The sequence below is a fragment of the Podarcis bocagei genome (genome assembly GCF_964188305.1).
Source record: "Podarcis bocagei genome assembly, chromosome: 6".
Taxonomy (NCBI): domain Eukaryota; kingdom Metazoa; phylum Chordata; class Lepidosauria; order Squamata; family Lacertidae; genus Podarcis; species Podarcis bocagei.
In genome coordinates this window covers 50,897,591-50,919,032 of record NC_138130.1, presented here as the reverse complement: position 1 = coordinate 50,919,032, position 21,442 = coordinate 50,897,591, and the positions used below count along the sequence as shown (strand labels likewise).

Genomic DNA, 21,442 nt, shown 5'->3' with positions numbered 1-21,442 from the left:
CTCTTAATTGGACAGGAAGTGGCTACCATTTGAACATCGATAATTAGGCTACACTTTGAGTATCATATATTGTTAGCAGTGCTAGGAACTGAAAGAAGCCCATTTCCACAATAAGATTTTCAATCTTCAAAAACAAGTGAGAAGTCAAATGAATGAAGCTTTCAGGCAAGGAGGGTCCTGCTCTGGGTGAGAATTGGGCTAGATGGCCTTCCCATTATCTTCCAGACCTATAAGCCTTTCTCTGTCTCTAATAACTTATGTACACCTTTTTAACGTTACGGACTGCACTCAGGTGCATTCATCACAATAACGTGATTTGAATGCGTTTTAAACATAGAATACCAGATGGCGCCAAAGAGTGAGAATTGTTTAAAATGGGATTTCTCGTAATTTTTCCTTTTGGTAAAAACAATCTAATTTCTGACTTATTTACAGTGTTGTATTCCTGTGTTTAGATCCAACCATCTGATAGCAATCATGCAGCTGGTTGCCTAATGTGAAGCAATTGCTTTGCACTCTACCTACCACAAGAGGTCAGGCTTTGCTATAGTTCTGGTAAGGGAATCCAAAAATTGTGAAGTGGATTTCTAATGTCTTCAGGGAATCAGCTAAAGTAAAACTCCTGTCCGCATTTAGTAAGGAAAAAGGTGTCTGCTAATAGCAATACTTTCACAAATGGCACAAAACAGAACAAAGTTGGCTCTGTACTGCTTTTGACAGCCCCTCAGTTGCATCTGTTCTTTGATGTCCATAAAATAGGGAGAAAATCTCCCATCAAATAATTCATCAAATAATTGCAGATCAGTTCAGCATTTAGAACAGAGATAGCTACCCTTAGGGGAATGTTGTGTACTTTATGAATGTGGCATGGCAGCTTTTAAAACCTAAATGAGAGCATACTGCAAATTCACATCTTAGACTCCAGGCAGAAAGACAATTTAAGTTTGTTTAAACGATACATCATAGAAAAGTTATTATTTTCACATAACATACTATAAATATTAGCAATGTTGTGCCATAAAAACTTGTCCTGCCAAGGTATTGTTGCATGCTACCCTAATCTCTGAGCAGTGTGAGATTCCAGGGGTCACTCAGGTTTCGTGTTTCCCTTTGGGAATGAGACAGTGGAGAATGTGGTGTCTTTATGATATATGGTTTATTTACGCACATATACAACCTGAGCCTATGATGGAGGGGTTCACAGCATCAACACCAAGTAGGTCCTGCTACTCCCATAGCTGCAGCCTTGGATTAAAACCGAAATCAAACATTGTGCTCTGCTTCTCTGGTTTTCTAGTCTGCAGCTTTTTCCTCACATTACAGCAAACTCTGCCCTCTCAATTCAGGCTTTGTCCTTATAATTATCTCTGAGTTGAGGGATGGGGCCCAACCCATTTGCTGTCTGGCACAGAGCCTCCTTTCTTTGTTCTCTTATTGGCTCATCACCCAGGTGATCACCTTCAACCTAGGAAGCTAGCTTGGCTTACATTTTAACACTTGCTGGATCCAGGGATCAGAAGGCTTGATTAGAATTTAACAGTCACAAACTCATAACAATATAAAACCCTGCTGTCCATGCACTGTTTATAAAAGAGGCCACTTATTCAGTAATGTTTCTGTCATGGATGGCCAGCAGAAATCCACATTTTTGTTGAACAGAGCTGTAGACATTGTCTGAGAGAAAATGCCTTTATAAATATAAGCAGCTTAGCAGGTGACGAGGAGCTCCTTAGCCGCACAGTTCCTGTCATTGCTCTCCTGAAAGTTCTCCTGAAAATACATCTGAAAATATCTCTTGTAAATAAGGTTTACAGGGAGCTAATCTGCCCACTTTCAACCCAGCCCAAATATTTTTTCATTCTATTTCCAAACATTGCTTTGACTGTTTACAAATCCACAGTGGGTAAGCAGAGCTGTGTGGTGTACACAGTGAGGATAGCCACAACCCCTAACAATCCTGTTGTTTCTTACACATTATTATATGCCCCCACCCCTGAACCAATTTTGATCTGAATTGAGATAAAGAACAATCTTTTAAAGCTAGTGATGTGTACACAGTCTAAACAAGGCATAACCTGAAGGACACACTTAAGGCCAGAATTAATAGTTCCTGGTCCTTTAATAGGATGAATTTTGGCCCTATCTAAAACAGGCCAAACACCATCTTCCTGATCAACTGGATCTTGTGGTTCTAAGACATCTTGTGATCCATCCCAGCATGGCCCTGACATGTCCCATTTCCAAATCCCTAGCAGCAGTGACCCTGCTATGCCTATGGAACACCCCATGGTTAAATCTAGGGTTTCCTGAGGGACGTAAGTGCTGCCCCATGGAGGGAGCTCCATTCCAGTGATGGAACAGCATTTACACTGTATCCTAAGGCTGGCATCAGAATTTCAGCTTTATTTCTTGTTTCTCATCACATATGACACCCCGCTGCCATTTCCAGCTAAAAGTTTGCCAACACAACCAACGACTTTCATTAAAAACAATAATTCAATAATTATGTTCATTAATTACATTCCAAATAGTTACAAGATAAAACAGATGAACAATGGAACACAGCATAATGGGTAAAACGCTTCATATGAAATGTGAGCCGGCCTGGACCCTGCACTCATCATCTGAGGTCCTTGTGTGCCTCCTTCATGAAAGTTCTGGAGGGCGGCAACACGAGAATGGGCCTTTTCTGCAGTGGCTCCCCACTTGTGGAATGTTCTCCCCAGAGAAGTTTGCCTGGAGCCTTGGTTACATACCTTTAGGAACCAGGCAACTATATCCTCCTTCTTGCAGGCCTTTGGCTAATTAAATAATCTATTTAACAATACATGGCTTTTAAAACTGTGGGTGTGGTTATTGTTTTTGTTTGTTATTATGATATGCCTTTTGGTGTTTTTATATTGTAAGTTACCCTGCGATCCTCGGATGAAAGGCGGTAAAAAAAAATTATAAATAAAGGGGAAAAGGAAAAGCTCATTAAAACAGAACAGTTTTCAGCAGCTACTGGAAGACACAAAGATGGCTCTCCTTTTTTATTTTTTATTTTAGAAACAGAATTAGGTCCCTTTCTATTTTTCAGAAAGCTGAGTGGTGTTCTTGTCACTCATGATTATAGCTTTGCTTCCTCTCCTCTCCTCTCTCCCCTATTAAAAGGAAGATAAGTAATGGTAGAGATAACCTCCTGCTCACCCCTCCTGTTTCCATGTGCCACTGGAAACAGGAGTAGTAGAAGTTCTGCTTTTATTTCAGATTGCAGGGGGGAAAGAAAGGGTCACAGAGCGGCCAGCTAAGGAGGACCCTTGACTCTCGCTCCCCCACCCCCGCTGCCCAGTTGGCAAGAAAGGATGCTACCATCAGCACTTCTCCATCACCCAAAATAAGGAAATACTTCACCACAAAAGGAACAAGAGAGGACTCATCTTTCCGTTAATCAAAAATGTAGGAATAATTGCTATAATTTAAAAAGAAATACACTATGTCTTATCATAGTGAGGAAGATTGTTACCAGGTGGCAGGGCTGGATTTAGATGAAGAGAGGCCCTAGGCTACTCCTCTTGTGAGGCCCCTCCCCATCCCCCACCCTCACAACTAGAACTACAGTGGTACCTCGGGTTAAGTACTTAATTCGTTCTGGAGGTCTGTTCTTAACCTGAAACTGTTCTTAACCTGAAGCACCACTTTAGCTAATGGGGCCTCCCGCTACTGCCGCGCCGCTGGACCAAAATTTCTGTTCTCAACCTGAAGCAAATTTCTTAACCCGAGGTACTATTTCTGGGTTAGCAGAGTCTATAACCTGAAGCGTCTGTAACCTGAAGCATATGTAACCCGAGGTACCACTGTAGCTACTATCAACAGCTTTATCTGCTATGACTGTTTTAGTGAACTCTTCAGCATACCTTTTGGGTGGTTTACCCAAAGTTTACCCTCTCTGCAGGGACAGGCACTCAACTGTGCCATGTAGATTTCATCCCTGACTAACCTAGACTTTTGTTTTAGTTTATTATGCCAAATTTGTTTCGTGTGTGATAATGGGGGAAAATGCCACAAACATTTATGGAGCATACTGTTTCACAACACCCAATGCACTTTTAGTACAGCTCAGGAAGGCTTAATGGAAGCATAATGCCTTCCCTAAATGTATTTGTTCTCTCTAAATAAGTAATAGTGTCTTGGGACTTTAACCATGGGGTGACCTTTAAGCACCCTCATTTACCGTATTTTGCGCCCCATAGGATGCTCCGGCCCATAGGACGCACCTAGTTTTTTTTTGGGGGGGGGGGAAATAAAGAAGAAAAAAATATTCCCCCCCCCCCAGGTACGGGGCTGGAAGAACCAGGTCGGGGAACAGTGGGAAAGCACGCTCTGCCTCCCCGCTGTCCCCCGAGCTTGTGGGGCTGGCGGTGGGGAGAAGTGCAGCTGATCCCGGGACTGCAGGCAGCTCTGCGTGGCCACCGGGACCGGGGCGGAGCTTCGCCCCCGGCTCCCGGTGGCGGAGCTTCGCCCCCGGCTCCCGGTGGCGGCGCAGAGCTGCGCTGGTCCCAGGACTGCAGGCAGCTCTGCGCGGCCACCGGGAGCGGGGCGGAGCTTCACCCCTGGCTCCCGGTGGCCGCGCAGAGCTGCGCTGATCCTGGGACGGCAGGCAGCTCTGCGCCGCCATCCGGAGCGGGGCGGGACTTAGCGCCCCGCTCCCAGTGGCCGCGCAAAGCTGCGCTGATCCCGGGACTGCAGGCAGCTCTGCGTGGCCACCGGGAGCGGGGCGGAGCTTCGCCCCTGGCCCCCGGTGGCCGCGCAGAGCTGCGCTGATCCCGGGACGGCAGGCAGCTCTGCGTGGCCATCCGGAGCGGGGCGGGACTTCGCCCCCGGCTCCCGTTGGCCACACAGAGCTGCGCTGATCCCGGGACTGCAGGCAGCTCTGCGCAACCCTCGGAGCCGGTCTCCCGAGGGTTGCGCAGAGCTTCCTGAAGCCCGGAGAGCGAGAGGGATCGGTGCGCACCGACCCCTCTCGCTCTCCAGGCTTCAGCGAAAGCCTGCATTCGCCCCATAGGACGCACACACATTTCCCCTTCATTTTTGGAGGGGAAAAAGTGCGTCCTATAGGGCGAAAAATACAGTAAATTAATGGGTATATCCTGAGTATGGCTTAGCTATCACTGATAATTTGTGTGCAGTGAGATTCCCTCCTTTAAAAAAAAAATTTTTATACGTGGATATATTATGTTAAAAAAAAAAATCATACAATTCTGAATGAAGTTAAACACTTCTGACCAATCTCAAGCTATTTTAAAGCAGTACAAAAATACTATGAGGAAAAATGAAAATGTTTTTGACATGTATTTCTTGGAGATTATGGTCCTGAATGATCAGTGCCAGCTTTTCCCAACTTGGCTCTCCCTCCCAGATGTTTTGTGCTGGCTGGGGCTGATGGGAGCTGTAGTCCAAGATACCTGGAGGGCGCCAGGTTGGGGGAGACTGCCATTTAAACAGCACCATATATGGTAGCCGATCCTGCTCCTTTTGTTCTTCCACAGAAAGCACAGCTCGATCAAGCAGTAAACTACCATACTGAGTCCTCCTGCTGCTGCTGCTGCTCTCGATGCTTCCTGCCTTTGTTCTGGAAAATGACAAGCCCATATTGTTTTTCAGCTGAGGAAAGAGCAGCACTGCACACACCTTGAGCCAAGCTGCTAGCATTAATCACACCAATCACATTACCCCAAACCCGTGTGGATAAAGTGACACCGCCCTGCAGCGAGAGCTGCAAAAAGCGGCAGGCCCAACCAATTTGGCTAAGCTTTGCACAATGGCACAAATGTCCTTCCTTCAGCGAAAAAACGAAGGTTGGAAATAAGCCTGCCTTCCAGAGGGGGGCCCTGCTCCAGCACTTTGCTGCCGGCATGTGACACGAGCGAGGATTATTTGCAGGAGTACATTAAGAGCAGCACTTGATTACAGCAGTGCCAAGCTGCGCTCAAAGGCTCGGTTCTTTCAGTAGTGGTGGTAATGACCGTTGCTCGTGTCTCCGAGAGGCATGCGGCGGTCAACGAGGGCTTCTGTAACGCTTCCAGGTAGTGCCCATCCTAAATTACCGCGCTTGCTAATTAAGTGGCTGGGCACTGTTATTCTGGCTATCTCCCAGGTTCCCCTCGAGACCCTAGTTATCTATTAACTTTACACTGTGTCTGGTTTGTACCAGTTCTTCTGGCAGCAACCAGCCTGATGCCGTGGCCATTTTAAAACCCCGACAACTGGGGAAGGGCTGTGGCTCAGGGGCACAGCACGGGCGTGCTTTGCAGGCCCAGGGTCCCAAGTTCAAGCCTGACATCTCCAGGTAAGGCTGAGAGCCTTTTCTGTCTGAAATCCTGGAGAGTTTCTGCCAGTCACTGCGAACAACACTGAGCTAGACAGACCAAAACAGCCTGACTCTCAGCATAAGGAAGCACCCTGTGTTCCTTTGTTTTGTGACATCAAACCCTAAATCAGGCATGGCCAAACTTGGCCCTTCAGCTGCTTTGGGACTACAATTCCCACCATCCCTGACCACTGGTCCTGTTAGCTAGGGATGATGGGAGTTGTAGTCCCAAAACAGCTGAAGGCCAAGTTTGGCCATGCCTGCCCTAAATGGACCTAAAGGAGCAAAGACAGGAGTAGGCATGTACTCTTCTACTGCCTTCAAGCTCTCTTTTCACTTTTGAACTGTGTTACTTGTGTGCAAAGTGTTGCAAATGTAGGATAGAGAGACCAAGGCTGTGTACGTATAGCATATTTTTAAAGCGCCCCCAAATAATTCTGGGAACTGTATGCTGGGAGTTGTAGCATTGTGAGGGGTTCCCATGATTCTTGTGGGAGGGCAGAACGTGCTTTAAATAAATAGTGTTTACGCAGCCCAATGCACATTTTAAAATCAGATATACTATTATGAACGGGGCGGGGGGAGATACCTCCCAACCCAATAAATTAATGAATGTCAGACTCTAGCTAATATTTGGGATATTGAATGAAGGGGGAAAATATAGGCTGCAGTAGTTCTCTTTAACTGTGCCAAAGGAAATTCCTGGTTTAGCCTATGCAAACTAGGCTAGCTGGGCTGGTTGAATGTAGAACTTTATGAATCAATGGCCAAGCATTTGCACATCAAAGAAGATGCTCAGGTCTGTGCAAAAACAGAGGCTGCCAAGAAACATGCCTACCCTTGTGGATGGCAGGATCTAGAATCAACCTAGATTGAAAGGATGAGTTCAAATGATTCCAAATTGAGAAAAAAGGTATGTGGTTTTTTTTAATTCTACAAGTGGGCTAGGGTGTAAACAGCCTGAATTCTTACTGAATTCTGGAGCATTTAAAGGATTGTGGATTTGGACAGGGAAATTCTATTCAATTATATGGGCTACAAACTCCCCCACCCTTTAAATGATGGTTTGTTTGTGGCTTTGTAGGTAACTCTCCTTCAGTGCAATAGGCAAGAATGACAACAATATTTCTTCAGGTCACTTACAGTGGCTTGGGCCACATCTGAAGTTGAACTAGGCACAGTTACTTCACCACATAATGCCACATAAAAGAACTTTTAATGTTGAAATCATGGATGGGGATGAGGAGGTTGAACTGAAGCAACTTTGCAAAAACAGACATTCTGAAGTAAAGATGTGCAGCCTTCCAAAATAAAGACTGCCTTTCCCAATTGTTTTCTTCTCCCCTAACTCAGGAGCCAAGAGGGCAAAAACAAAACAGAACAACATAAAATAAAATACCCATAATGATGTTAAAACCTCAGGTTATTCTTGCTTGTCAATTCAAGGTGATTTCAACAAAACCAAAGAGCTTCACAAGGAACTACTTGAAGTTTGCTCCTTGTCACAGCAGCCAACCAATTACCGTAAATTCATTTCAGGGACCATTTAGAGTGAGATGGAGGATTCAGTTAGAGTGTTCAGGCCATGATTCACTGTCCTCCATTTTCTCACAGAAAAGGGGTTCAAAGAATAATGGGCTTCTGCAGCCATTTTAAGTGAAGGGGAGATATGTAAGAGTCAACAAAAATGAAACAAAGGAGAGCAGCACCAGCTTCCAAAATAAACAAACCAAGTGAGCAAAAAAGGTGCCAAAAACTATTTATTGAAGAACTTCAAAATATTTGTTCTGCCTGATGTGCTTCGCATAAATGTAGTCAGCAGAGCACATTCCTCATGCAGTAGATATGAAATGACCTTTGCTTCTGATTATGAGTTACATTTTACTTAAAATGCTAGAGGCATAACAACCCTCTGGAGTGAAGTGATATGAAAATACTTGTTTTTAAAGTACCTTTTGAGGTTTATCTCACTTGGTTTGCTGGAAATGTGCAAGTCCCCATTTTGCAAGTCACTGATATATACAGGGAGTGTGGCTGGATTTGCAAGATCAGGCTACAACAGGTAGGTATTAAAACACGAACTTTTGGGATTCCCAAAAAGGGGAAAGGGAGGAAAAGAAGGAAGAAGGGAGCAGGAGCAGGAGGGGGGAAATTGGGAGTCCAATCTGGAGGGAACCGCTGCCTCAGTCCTGGGCCTCGCCTCCCCTCCACTGTGCTCAGCCCAGCCCAGCCCAGCTCCAGGCACCACAGCCACTGCCAGCCCCTCACTGCCCGGCAGGTGGCTCCAGCAGAGGAGGGGACGGGGTGGGGGAAAGTGTTGGGAAGGAGGAGAGAGGCCAGGCTGTAGCCTTATGAGGCTTTGCCCTCGGGTGGGAAAAATATTGCGCCCGGGAAAGGGAAGTGGGAGTCAACAGGCACTCAAGGAATAGTTTCAGAGAAAAAGCTTTATTTCTACCATCCATGAACTGGTAGAAGGAGCAAGTGTGATAACTCACAAAAAGCATGCACGAGTTCACAGTCATGTACACAAGCGTATATACCCTTCCAGTTCCCTCCCCCTTTCTCCTCCTTCTTGAAGAGTCCTGCCCATGAGTTCCTCTGAGCATGAACAGAAAGCTGTCTTGGGAAAGGGGGGGGGTGAGAAACCAAGGGGTTTCAGAGTATTCAGATATGTTTCAATCTCTTGTTCTGGCATAGTTCCCGGAAAGAAAGTTGCAAGTCAAATGTACTGTTTGGCAAGGTCAACTATAGCCTGAGAAGCGACCTTTGTTACAGCAGAGCGAAATGTTTCTGATGCTTAGCTAATGCCTTTTAGCTGCTGAGAAAAATGATTTTGAAAAGCTTTGAGAAGCTTTGAGCCTGCTTTGGGGGGGGGTGACTTCGGGCCTTGATGGGGTCACCTGTCCTCACTTCCTACAAGGCAGGCCGGTAGGCCAGGCAACATGATCCATGAATAGAGGAAACCACCAAAGCCCTTTTGACTCATGGTTCTGAGTTATCTATCCCTGTTCAATTTCAGGCTTCCTCATATTGCCCTGTAGGATACCCCCACTCATCTGACTCAATCAGCACACAAAGAGCATGATTCAGGCAGAGTTGTAATTGTAAACAAGGCTCTCTCTCTCTCTCTCTCTCTCTCTCTCTCTCTCTCTCTCTCTGTGTGTGTGTGTGTGTGTGTCTGTGTGTGTGCAATTGTAAATACTTATAGCAAAACTGTGTTGTGCAAAACTGTGTTTAAGTTGTCCCTAAGCTCTTAGCAAATCTTGACTGGAGTGCAGGTACTAAACTGACCATGAGCTAAAATCACCCTGAGGACTTTGCCTCATCTACCTGGGATTCTGACTCCCCATAACCTCTTCCGTGTTCCTATGGGGTGTGCTCTAAATGTCAGGAATGTGGCGACTTGGTCTACAGGGCTGCAATGTGATGCTTTAAAATTGAAATCTGGATTCTGCAGTTGCAAAGCTTTTGTAAGAACCTAAGAAGAACCCTGCTCAACATTCTGTTCTCACAGTCGCCACACAGATGCTTATGGGAAACCCACAAGCAAGGCATGAGCAGCACTCTTCTTCTTATGAAGTCCAGCAACTGTTTTCCAGAAGCATGGGGCCTCTGAGACTGGCCAGAACATATAGCCACTAATAGCGTTATCCTCTATGAATCTATCTAATCCCCTTTGGAAGCTGTACAAGTTGGCGTCTATCACTACATCTTGTGGCAGCATGCTCTATACTATAGTTTAATCATGTCCTTCATTCTGATATGCAGTTTTGACCCATTTGGCCAGGTTCACGATTATATTCATTTGGGCAGACGCACTATTTCCTACCTCAGCGACCTGTGACAAAAAGGAAAGCAAGACCTGCCAAGACCCTTGACACTGTTGTGTCACCTAAACTCACAAAGGGTCTTTCCATGGGTTCAAGAACTGGAAAATATGGTTCAAAAGCAGTTCTGGGCAGTCCAACTTTGAGCCATAAGAGCCATTACTTTAACACATTGCTGACTTTCTGAGAAGAGCATGGGAGGGTTCCAGACAGAGCCAGCTCAAGCCATTTTACAGCCTGAGGTAAAAGGCAAGATGAAATACAAGATGACTCCCTCCATTCAAAATACAGAAGCCAACCAGACTGGCAATTGAACCTTACTTCAACACTGAAGTGAGCAACAGTGTCCTCCACTGCACCTGAGGGAAACAGGACTAGCTTAGGGATGCAGGTCAGGCCATATAGCACACATAGCTTTGTCCTCCAAGACTTTGCCACCACTCCTTGCTCTCTCCCCTGCCCCCTCCCAACATCTGCTGCCTGACTGAGCTGTCTCACTCTGCCTAATGGTAGGGCCAGACCAGCTTCCAGGGGGAAAAGATACCCACTTTCCTTAGAGTCGATTCTCCATTTCCAGTTAAGAGTTTCACTTTCTACCATTTTGTTAAATCCTCTGCATCCTAGGTAGTACAGGGAGAAGGAAGGACAGCATTTTTGTGTAAAATTAAAACACTGGCTTTGATCTGGAAAACATGCTTCCTCCTGGCAAAGGTTGTCTGAAGTCCTGTTTATAGAACTGTTCTGCACAGCATCTGTCAGATTTTTCAAAACTACAAAATCTGACAGGAAACGCACTTAAACACACACAAACACAGGAGACAGAAATGACTTGAAGCTAATGTGACAGCAAGGATTGGACAGGTTTTTAATTGATCTTGACAGCTCTGACATCACTGCATGCCTGAAAGTCTGTGTTACTAATGGACTGAGTGGCAAGCAAAGTAGGTCATGAACCCTGGGGCTCTCCACTTGCGATAACAGAACAGGCCCTTCCATGGGTAGAAACGTATATGTGAGCGTGTTTGTGTTTCAATATGTACACATATTGCAAACAAAAATATAAATTATGGATTGGATTCAGGCTAAGTTACTTCGATTGTTATGGAAATCAACAGGACTTAAAAGTCCCGACTTACAGTACTTGTCTCTGTTATTTCAAGGGGACCTAAGTTCAACTACCTCTGTCAGATTCCAAACCCGTGTGTGTGTGTGTGTGTGTGTGTGTGTGTGTGTGTGTGTGTGTTAGTTTAAGAACAGAGTTAAGGCTATCTCACATTGGCTAAAGCATCAGAAGGCCAGAAAGCTTGAAGCCAAGGCTGATGGCTGATGCCTTAACACAGTGGTGTCCAATTTTTTTTCAAAGCGGGCATTTGATGAAGTGAAGGGCTGTGAGGACTGACCAAAGTTGTTAACATTTGGGGGGAGGGGTTGAAGTTGTTGAGGTTTTTTTTTAGGATTTTGCCCCAGGAAATAAACTGCCACAGGGGCCAGATTAAACCGACCGGCAGGCCGGATTAGACCCCTGAAATGGACTTTGGACATGCCTGCCTTAACAGCAGTGCCCCATGGTCAGCAATGCTGTTGTGAAGTGTCACAAATTTCACTTGCTTACAACTTACCCATACTTTTGCTGGGTCTTTCAGGTCCAAACCCAGATGAGGAAGATGGAGTGCTTGGGACCAGCAAAGATCCCCCACACTGTCCTGGGCTTGTATTGCCTTATGAAGCACCTGAGCCTTACTTTATTGCTGGAGGAATTATCCAGTGGGTTGAACTATGTCTGTTTGTTGCTTACCTTCGGGGGGGGGGGGGACATGGACGGACCACACAAACAAGTCATAAGCTGCACAATTGGGGTGTGAGAGTACAGTGGTACAGCTGCATCTTCTGAATAATGATACCCTTGGATCAATGGATCTGTGAGTGAGTAATTGGATCTCAGGCATCCAACCAGGCATAGAGTGGTCCACGCAGGGGCCTGCCCAGTGGCGGACCTTGGCGTCTGTCTCAAATTTCAGTGGTGCCCTGTGCAATGTCAAAAGCCAGCACCCCCACTTATCGCCTCCCGTAGGACATCATAGTTGCAGTGCCTGCAGTTGCACACCAGAAGCTCTGCACCCGGTGTGACCGAAACTGTCTAGGACAAGTTAGTACTGCTGGCTATTATTAACTAATGCACAAAAGAACATGCTTTATACTTCTTCCCAATGCCCCCAGGGCTAATGCACAAATCTGCCATTTCCACTGACTTCAGTTTTTCTCTTTCTTCTTCTTCTTCTTCATCATCATCATCTCCAAAGCAGCATTAACAGGGTTGGAGTGCACAAAGGAGCGACCAGCCACTAATGTTTTATGAAACTCATAAGCTTCTCTACCTAGGCTGATTACTTGAGTTGCTTATTAGTGCTGCACCTGCTATAAATGGTACTGATGGCAAATTAGATGGAAAAACATGCAAATACCTTGCTAGCTTGCTGGTAAATTAGCATGCAAATAGCATAAAGGTGAATATAGCTTTGAGGAGAAATGCACTAACATAATTTGACTAATTACTGAAGCAGGGAAATAAAAAAGAACATAGATTTTGGCGAGGGGATTCCAGTAAACATCAATCTACCGATGCATCTCACTTTCATCAGTTCATCAGATAATGCAAAGCAAACAGCTTGTGATTTATTTTTTTAAAAAATGCTGGCGGTGATAGCCACCTGCAGCCTTTAGAGTCACAAAGGTTCCAGGAAACTTCAATTAATAGTTATTTACTTGTGGGGCCAGTCAGTTTTATTGCTGTTGATGCTGGCTTGGGTATTAATGATAAATGGTTGTGGGACCTTTGCTGAGCATCGAGGGAGGATCCTGGCCATAAGGAAGGACATTACTGGATAGCAATAAAGTGCTCTGTGGAATCTGGTTTAATTCTGCTTCTAGCTCCTTGTGGAAAAACCATGCCTCAGCAGCCCTAAAGGTCTCTTCTGTGGAAGTAACTCAGTCAACTCTTCTGCTGCTCCAGAACAGAAGCTACTCCCCTCTACACACCCTGACCCTAACCCCATCACCCTTCTGCCTAACATTAAAATTGACCTGAGTGCTCCCTTTAAAAAAACAAAGAAACAGGTCTTCCTCTCAGAAACATACTTCAATCAAAAACATATTCTAGACTACCTTTAGATTTCTGTCCACACAAAATATGCATACAATATTTACAAAAATCTAGAGAGCTGAAAAGATTTATCAGTCACAGAACAAGCATGAATCAGTCCTAGCAAGTGTTATTTTCTTCTAGAATATTGTTGCTGCTTATAACCTTCTTTTCATTTATGAATTGCTCCCTATGAAGATTTTTGAAGCAATGTTTAAATAGGCTATGAGCTTGCTTCACTACTGAACTATGGCTCTTCTCTTGTACATTATACAGAACTAAGAATTATCCTTTTAAAACTTTTCCTTTCAATATCACCTTCAGGAGAAGGACTCCTTTATAGTTTTAGTATTTCCCATTTACCTCCCCCCCTTTAATATTTTTGATCAGTATGGCAGAAGAGGCATATTTCCCATTGGTAAAGAACCACGTTAGTGTGTAGGAGATAATTCAAATGTCTTGGATATAAATTATATTCAGAAGTATAATGTGGAATGGCTGCTCCTGGACTGAACCACTTCAGACTCTAGGTGGGGTAAATTGCAGCTTGAATGCTCCCACCACATCAGGCAATTCCTGTCTTTGGGAGCTACCCCTCCCTGATGATTTGCTTTGTATTTAAATAGTGTACTATTGTTATACCTGGCTAGGTTTTTTGTTCATTTCAAAACTGAGCAGACTGAACAACTGCACTTTGAAGTAAATTCAGTGCAACCTGCTCCTGGGTAAAGCTGTACAGAAATTTGGTGGTCAGATGGTTCAAGGAGCACATTTATGATGACACTCCATTCACCACAGCAAACAATTCACCTGAATTCCATTCTGGTTAATTTGCATATTTTATCTGCTCCATCTTGCCCTAAACTATTGACACATATCCCTTCCTCCAATATTTAGATTTCCTTGACTCTGTGTCTAATACTGCACAGGGCTTTTCACCCTTTAGATTTTGCCATTTTCTCAGGGTCAATGCACTTATCATTTCAGGCTTGATAATTGTGATTATATTCCCCACAGGAGGTAAAAACAGAGAGATGCTTTGTCATACCAGCAACATCTACAAGAACAAAAGCCTGAAAACTGAATCTAGACAATATTACCTGAAGGGCTTTGCATAATCCATTTGCTTTTCACTGCTGATTTTTATATCATTCTCATTTAATAAATACAGTACATTTTTTCGTCTTTTCTCAGATCTTTGGTTTTTCTCCTCTCTTCATTTGAGTTCTTAATTTTAACGTTGAATTAAATACTTTTATCTTGTGACAAATGATGATGAATATGAATCCTTAACACACAAACACATTTTTAAATTTTAGCTGGGATTTGGAACAGGGATTTGTTTATTTATTTTTCCTTGTAGAAGTGTCCCTAGTACATTTTAAGGCATGATTCAAATAAATTACAATCAAACAGAACCACTTGTTAATCATGGAGAGGGGACTTTCACAGAGAGGGACATAAATGTGTCCATGCTTCAGAGGAAATAGAATACATAGGTATTTAAGGGAAGCCAGAAATATGTTGACAGGCAGGCAGAGCAACACCTCGTTGATAAGGGTATCAAAATCATTAGGGCGCTTCTGTAATGCATAGGAACATTTACATTTGGCACTCATGCACTACAAGCAGGATGGGGAGAAATTTGATTCAGTTCACATTTAATGGCAAACCTAACTAATTTGCATTTCTTGAAATAATATACGAACTGAAACACAATCCTCCAAAACTCACACTGTTCTGAATTTTGCAATGCAGTTCCCCAGCCAAGTAATGCGTACCAAATAAATTCATATATTAGGTAAAGTTTGCATAAAATGCATATATTGGTGAAAATAACATTTAAAAATGTATTACATATATATATATGGGGAAGTTGCTTCGCAAAAAACAATATGCCTATTAGGTAAAACTGCACACAAAATTGTGTTTATTAGGAGAAAGTTTCACCAAATGCTAATGATTTGTAATTAGGACTTGCAAAAGAAATTGTAAGCCGATGTGGAAATGTAGAGAAATGAATTTCAGATGGGAGGACAACTGAGAAATGAAATGAACTTTAGATTGACAGATTTGCCCATCCCTAACTATAAGACATCCTGATCACTGGAAAAGTCTCAAAAACTGAAAGGTACAAATATATGTCCCTCTAGGTGCTGGCATTTTTTTTTGGGGGGGGGAGCTTTTAATTTGCCCCTTCTCTGCTTTCAACTCTTTCATCTTTGCCTGCTTCCTAATGGTGCATTTGACCCTTGCCTGTGTTTTCATGTTGTTGCTTAATACAGTGTTGTGAGGCCCTTGTGCGTGAGCAGTTAAATCTGATCTGGTTTCAGAGATCAAAGCTCATTCACAGGGCCCTTGTGACAAGGTGCTGTTTTTAAACATTCTGAATTGGCAGCCCAGATTCAAGAGTGTTCATAGCTAAGCATTTCTCTGAGTGCTTTATCATTAACGCAAGCTGCTATTCAGTCCACCACCACTCAAAACACTTTAGGGACGAAGCTCAGATCAAGCTCTCCATATGGTGTTTAAGAGTTCCTACAGCGTGACACAATTTCCTATGCTTCTACGCAGGAAGCAGTGCGCAAACTGTTCACCTCAAACAATTATATACTTACCTGTTTCACTGCATGCACACATAGTGCTCACATTGCTGCTGGGATACAGGACCCAATTGTGGTTTTCCGTGGCAGATATGCCCAATAAAAGAGATGTGGGAGCATTCGTTACCAACATTGAGAGCTGCACCCGATGTGCATGCCATTTTCAATGCAGAAGTGGAGGGAATTTGCTAGATTTGTTGTGCCTGAAAGTACTGAGGGAAACCAGTGGCCACGTCCAGTTTGACCTGCTACATACTGGTGGCAGGGCTGGCATCTGGAGTCAGTATTCTCCAGCACCTGCCAAGGCCTATGCTGTGGCAGGGGGTTCCCTGTCAACCGCTAGAGCCTTCTGTTCCTTCTCTTAGCTGTTGATGTCTTTTCGCCTGCAGAATGTTGTTGTGACATCACCAAGCCTTGCCTTTCAGCCTCAGGGATGCTGACAGCGGTTAAATCACATGCTGTTGACCAGATAACCCTATCACAGGGGTGAGAACCCTTTTCAGGCTGAGGGCCACATTCCCTTCTCAGGAAGTTTCTGAGGGCCACATGCCTATAATGGGAGGGAAAAGAAGCAAAAGTGGGCAGTGCAATGGGTGTAAATGTTACCTTCCAACACACACACACACACACACACACACACACACACACACACACCCTCTGTCCTCCATCCAAGCAAGCAAGGGTCATGATTAGAGTTCAGGAACACATTCCAGCCAGCCAAAAGCACTAGTATTGCAAAGCAGTGGCAATGAGGGGTGTGGCCTGTGGAGAGTCCTGAGGGCCAGGCATAGAGGTTTGGAGGGCCACATTCAGCCACCAAACACATGGTTCCCCATCCCTGTCCTAGGCCCCTGTCCCAAGGCCAGGCCTCTCAAAATCTGGAGCCAGACCTGAGAAGTGGAACTGATAAATGACATAGTGCCTCTGGAATACTCTAGCTGAAACTTTGCAGCATTAAACAGGGGAATATTCCTTTTTCGCCAAGCACTGACCACCCAATTTGTAATACCATTTTTTATAACTGGAATGAGCAAGTTTCCCTTTTATTAACTCCCTAGACCTGCCATGTTTGCAGAGTCCAGATATATTTTCATGGCAATTCTTGGATCTGAACAAGTTTCTTGTCCCTCTGCTAACAGCTGGGGTACCCAATATAGTGCCCTCCAGACTACAATTCCCATCAGCCCCAACCAGCATGGCCAATGGTCAGGGAGGAGGGGAACTGTAGTCTAGAGGTAACCACACTGGCTGCCCTTGGGATATAGGATTGAACGCCATAACTTAAAATGATCTCTCTTAATAGGGAGGTTGCTCAATATTGAACTGCAGAGGCTGACATAAGTACTGAAGAATGATTTGTGGTCTGTTTCGGATGCTGGATTTTTCTTCCTATCAACTTTGTCTTTTTCTGTCACTGTCTCAAGTTTCTCCTTTGGTTCACTGAAAGATAAATCTGTAAAGACAAGGCAGGGGGAGGCCACAAGGCAAAATAAACGGGGTCTATTGACTTCAAAGCCATCTCAATGAAAATGCGTTGAGTAATTTCTTAAGAAGCATCCTGGGAAGAAAACAGAAGTCAATACCATGCAGGGGAAAGTCAAATGTTGAGCAATCTCAAATGTATTTACCAATCAATAGCAAAAGCCTTCAGCTCTAATATTTCACCCACTAAAATAGCTGTTACTTCTGCAAGATGCCTTATTTCTTCTTCATCGCTCTGCTTGTCTTATGAGTCATATCAGTTTATATAGCATTACACATGCACCTTGAAGGTGGTTAGGGGATCCCATTATTCATTGTGTCACAGAGCATAAATTATATAAAAGAAATCATGTATGTTTTCTTTTAAAGGTCATTGAGTAAGAAAGCGATACCTATTGTGAAAAAGAAGTACACTTGAAAGAAAACAAAAACTTCCTTCAGCAAGCAACCCAAAAGTTCAAAAAGGAATTGAAGTATTAAGTAGCAGTGAAAGTCACAGCTGAGCAAGGTGGAAAAGTGTTGTCTTTCATTGATTCAGTGACTCAGAGCCAAAGTCAACAGCACATTAATACTAATTACTTAAAAGTGGTGGTTTCAGCTTTACATAATGCACCAAAAAACACCTCACGACTTTCCAGTCTGCTGGTCCTTGAACCATCCTGTGCTTGGGCCCCATCCAATGTTGGCTAAGGAATGCAGATTTTGCTTGCAGATCTTCATCTTTCATAGACAACAAGGCCATCAACAATGAAGCCCAATTCTGTATGTGGGCCAAATAAATCCACAGAAGTCAGTATGTAGAAAGAAATAGGTTATCACTAGGAATGGGGGTAAAATTTTGTTCAGTTTGCGTTAAACTGCTAATTTTCACTTCCCAAAAGACTATGTAAATGAAAATGCAGCTATCCTTTGATAATCACAATTCTCCATATTTTGCAGTACAGTTTCCCAACAAAAAAACCACCACCACAAATATGTCTATTAGAAGAAACAAAATTGCTGATAATTTTTGTGTGTGAGGACTTTCAAAAAGAAAGAGATTGTGAACTGGTGCAGAAATGTAGTGTACAGTGGAACCTCGGTTTTCAAACTTACTCTGGTCCAGAAGACTGTTCGGCTTCCAAACAATTCTAAAACCGAGGATCAATGGGCTGGCTGCAAAGTCAATAGGAAAAAATGAAAAACACAGCTCAGAAGCTGTTTGGCTTGGAAAATCGTTCAAAAACCAAAGCAGTTACTTCCGGGTTTTCGTCATTCAGGAGCTGAAATGTTCCAAAACGGAGGTGTTCTGGAACTGAGGTTTGACTGTACTAAACTAAAGATTAGGAGAAGGGAATGAGAAATTGGGAGAAACTGAAACTGACAGATTTTCCCATCCCTGGTGTTGATGGATGCATCAGCTCCATTATCAGTTTATAGGACTGGTGAAGGGTGACACTATCTACCTGCCAGCTGGTACCTGAGATATATGGGTGATGGAATTGGATGGAAACCTCCTATATTCCAATCTATCAAACTGACTGTACTTGTCTTCTGATAGGTGAAGCAGGTCCTAAACTCACTTCAGACACATCTTCTGAGTGTATAGGGCTGTGTGTGAATTTCAGTGGTGTATCTGAATGAGGGTATTGAAAAACTCAACAGCACTGACTTTTTTGTTGTTACTTTCAATCAGCAACAATGTACGCATGCACACACACACACACACACAAAATTTGAAGCCACTGAGAGATACCATAGCTCATAAATCATATATTTCTAATAGCATTTCAGGGTGCTATTATATTTACTAGTTGTAAGAGCACTTTCAGAAACTAGAAATTAACTTTTCAAGGATTAGCATACTTCAAGTGTGATTTTGTATCATTTTATCCTATTCATCAGTGCACCTGTGGTGAATTATGGCATCTCAACTTTCAGAAAAGCCAGTTTCTTCTGGGTGCATAGGGGTGGGGAAGGTAGACTCTGTAACAAGGGTAACATTGTGGCAGAAAGTGGCTAACAAGAAAATGTGCCATTTTAAAAGCTGACCATTCCCTGTTCTAGTACTGCTTAATTTAAATTTGCTTCATCTGAGCTGTACTTGTTTTGATCTACCATTTCTTTTGTGCAATTTTCATGTCACATGTACTGAGTTTTCTTGTCAAAACACAGGTGCTTTCATTGTACTCTGAGTGCATGATGTTAAATGATATCTCTCCCCCTCCCCTTTTGTGTCTTTATATAGTCAACACCAGTAGACTTCATGAGTCTTGAGAAAGAGAAAAGAAGCTGACAGAACAGAGTAGGAAAGAAAGAAAAAGCCTATTTTGTGCATGGCCCCATTTCTCTGAATGGGGCGTTCAAATCAGTTTATCTATTACTCTCTCACCTTCATCAGAAACCCAGAGACACATAGCTAAGTCATCTACATCAGTGGTTCCCAAAGTTTGCCCCACAGACTACTAAGTGCTGAGGTTCTTGGTGGACTACTTAATGATTTTTTTCCTGCCTGTTGTAGCAATTATAATGCTGGATGATTTTTAATTGCATTTTAATTGCTTTCTATTGCTTTTTTATTGCATTACAGTTTGAATTCCATGGAAATCAAAGTGCCATGAATTATAAGAAATAAAAGGAAGAATAAAAAGCCAATTAAAAGTCAATATGAATATTTCATGCAAGGTTTATACTGTCTCCCGTCTTCAACCACAAATCCAAAGACATGCTGAAAACTACCTGAATGAAGCTCATGGACCACAGTTTGGCAACCCCTGATCGAGATAATTTTTCAAAAAGCTTCAAGTAACGACCCATCTCAAAAGGCATTCTGTTGCCACAAAGACCTCATTTTCTGTAAATTCAGTCTCTGCAGGCCTGAAGAAAGCTTCTTTAGGATTTTGCGCCCAAGCCAACCACCCCTGTTGCCTCCCCATGCTACGCAACTGTATTGGGGAACTCCCTAGTTACACCAAGTTGAGGATTTTTAGTCTAGAATGTTCAGTCAAGTAAGAAAAAGAAAAAAATAGCCCCCTGAGAAATGAGGCTCAGTAACATTATTATTATTATTATTATTTTAAAAACCAATTTCTCACCCATTTAGATTATCCTCAAATTAGCACAGTCAAAACAGTATTTCATATCTGAATCACTTCTCAGAAGCCACAAGTGCCATGAGTCATGGACACGGTGACTTATTTAGCACGACTGAACCTCATGGGATCCTCAGAATGAGACAACCTCTGGGGCTCTAGAGAACCCCTGACATTTCCAGCGACCTAAATAAAGCTGAGTTCAGCAGGATCCACCTGGTGGAGGATTCTAAGAGGGCAACCAACCTGGCTGTCTATGTGATATGAGCCCCCACTTCTTCGCAGCCTGAAGAAGAATGACTTTTAAAAAATGACAATTGTTTGAACAATAGCAGTGAGCTGGATAACAAAAACCACAGTGCTATCAGGGCCATACAGACATTGTAGAAATTATAGCGTTTGGCCTCCTCTTGGTCTGAGTAACAACAACAAGAACAACAAGAACATATCTAGTGTGGTTACGTTGCCTACATCACCCCTGAATCATCTCACCATCCACTCTCTAGTAGTCGTCTATGGATGATCCAAACCTTCCCTTTTAGGAAGACTTTTGGGTCATGAATAGTTGGGAGTGGTATAAATTCCTCTCCAAAAGTGAAGGGTTTTTTTATGGGTGGTTTGTATTTCTTCATCTTTTCACTCTGCTGTTTAACCTTTTATTGCATTTATTGTTGTGGTCATCAAACTGTTTGGGGGGGGAGTTAATTCCTTTAAGAAAAGTTGTTAGCCATCTTGGGTTTGTTGGGGAAGGATGAGGTATAAGTATTTTCCTTTGCTGCCAAGGAATATAGGGCTATGTGGTTCTGGTGTGAATTGCCTCCAGATGCAAGAGCAGAAGCCATTGGGTTGAAGTGCCAGTAGGTAGGGTGTGTGTGTGAGAGAGAGAGAGGGGGGGGAGAGCTCAATCACCCCCCCACCCCGCCCCAACCCAGCCTGCCTTTGGACAGGCTTTTAACTAGTGTTAAATAATT

General features: G+C 43.5%; 1 long non-coding RNA gene across 1 annotated transcript; it reads left to right on the top strand.

Moving 5' to 3' along the window:
* The first annotated feature begins 9,273 nt into the window (after nucleotides 1-9,273).
* LOC308588686 lies at nucleotides 9,274-14,510 on the top strand. The gene is made up of 3 exons (XR_014008873.1): nucleotides 9,274-10,418; nucleotides 11,820-11,940; nucleotides 14,333-14,510. It is a non-coding gene; the product is annotated as an uncharacterized lncRNA (long non-coding RNA).
* Nucleotides 14,511-21,442: the final 6,932 nt, after the last annotated feature.